Raw genomic sequence first — 2,500 nt, forward strand, 5'->3', positions numbered from 1 at the left:
GGGAGCCTAGATGGATCCATCCTATGCACGTGTCCTGTCCAGCGGAGGCGGTGGTGGATGATGGTGGCCTCCACGCTGGTCAGCGAGGCACGTTCTAAGACTTCAATGTTGGTGGTGTGGCTCTCCCAGGGGATTTTCAAGATCTGCCTCAGTTTCATTTGTTGGAAGCGTTCTAGGATTTTAATATCGTTTCTATATAGCGTCCATGTTTCACATGCATACAGGAGCGTGGAGAGGACTACTGCCCTGAACACCATTATTTTGGTGGTCATTGTCAGTGCGTGGTTGTTAAATACACGGCAGTTGAGTCGGCCAAAGGCGGAGTGGGCTGCGCTGATCCTGTTCTCCACGTCCTTTTTGCTTGTGGGATCTGATGTTAGGATGCTCCCTAGGTAGGAGAACTGGTCCACCTGTTCTAACGGTTGGTCATTCACTGTGGTATTGAAGTTGGGGAGCATCATTCTTGGTGGATGTTGGACGAGGGTCTTGGTTTTGTCTGAGTTGACTTGCATCCCAAAACGTTCGTAGGCAGAGTTGTATGCATCAGCTAACGACTGCAGGTCCTCTGCCGTCTGACCTGGGGTGGCATTGTCGTCAGCATACTGCAGCTCTCGCACTGCACACAAGGTGGTCTTGGTTCTGGCGCGGAGTCTAGCGAGGTTGAAAGCGCCTCCATCCATGCGGAAACGTAGGTCGACTGAGGGTGTGTCTGGGGGAATCTCGTTGAGCATTGCTGCGGTGTATAGCGAGAAACACGTCGGGGCCAGAACACAGCCCTGCTTCAGGCTGCCGTTGATGGGGAATGGGTCTGAAAGAGAGTTCTGGTGGCAGACTCTCCCAACCATTCCGTCATGGAGGGCACGCACCAGCTTGACAAAATCGGTTGGGCAGCCATATCTTTTGAGGACAGCCCACATGGCAGGTCGAGGTACTTTGTCGAAGGCCTTTTTCAAATCCCAGAAGATGAACATTATGGGCTGTTGTTGTTCGAGGCTCTTCTCTTGTAGTTGTCGCGTACAGAAGATCATGTCTATGGTCCCGCAGGAAGGTCGAAAGCCGCACTGGGACTCTGGCAGGACGTCTTCTGCGAGAATAAGGAGGCGGTCAAGGAGAATCCGAGCGAAAATCTTACTCGCGATGCTTAGTAGTGATATTCCCCGGTAGTTGTTACAGTTCTCCCTGTCTCCCTTCTTGAAGATGGTAACGATGTTTGTATCGCGGAAGTCACTGGGGGGGGTCTTGGTCTCCCATATTTTCAGTATAAGGAGCATCAAACGGTTCCTCAAGCCGGGGCCACCGTGAGTGAGGAGCTCCAACGGGATGTTGTCTGGCCCTGGGGCTTTGCCTTTTACACACACACACACACACACACACACATATATATATATATATATATATATATATATATATATATATATATATATATACATATATATATATATATATATATATATATATATATATATATATATATATATATATATATATATATGTGGATAAATATCAACACAACATCGTGTTCAAATAGAAATAAATTTCTACCTCATACTTGGGATCGAACGCTAACCCCTTCTAATGAAAGGCCAGGTCGAAACCAACCATGCCACGAGAGACCATAAAAGAAACCGGAACCTGACGCTACCTAGCTGTCCGAGGATTTACTTGGCGAGACATCAGTCTCTTACCAGCGAGTTTTACCCGATTTCCCGGCCTACCACGTGACACAAATGGTAGTAATTAATTCTAATTACCCCTGAGTCAATATGGATAAATATCAACACAACATCGTGTTCAAATAGAAATAAATTTCTACCTCATACTTGGGATCGAACGCTAGCCCCTTCTATATATATATATATATATATATATATATATATATATATATATATATATATATATATATATATATATATATATATATATATATATATATATATATATATATATATATATATATATATATAGGCGGAGGGTGGTTGTACGTGATTTCAAATGAATATTTTCAGAATTATGAAATAAAGACGGCCACCTACTAATTAATTCTCTTTTTAATTAATTTCGATATTAGTCGAAGCTAAGGTAATTCCTGCAACCATTATTAATCATATGTTTTACATTAAGAAAAAGTTTTTCTCGTATCTGGAATAAACTTATCGTGAAACTGATAAAAAGATGGAACTGCTCCAACGTTATCATTAACTTGGCACTAATCTATTTCATATACAATGGATTTAACAATTCTCTTCTATGATATGTATTGTTAATACTACACAGTATTCTACAAGTTTTATCCCAGCTGTGACGAAGTTGTGGAATGATCTTCCTAATCGTGTAGTTGATTTAGTAGAACTTCCAGAGTTCAAACTTACAACAAATGTTTTCATGTTGAACAGGCGGTACTAATTTTATAGTTATATATGAATTATTTGTTTTAATATTGTTAATATTTTAAAAAATATTTTATCTTGATTTCTCATTACTTGTATCGTTTATTTATTTC

Source organism: Palaemon carinicauda, chromosome 26 (genome assembly GCF_036898095.1).
Source record: "Palaemon carinicauda isolate YSFRI2023 chromosome 26, ASM3689809v2, whole genome shotgun sequence".
NCBI lineage: Eukaryota > Metazoa > Arthropoda > Malacostraca > Decapoda > Palaemonidae > Palaemon > Palaemon carinicauda.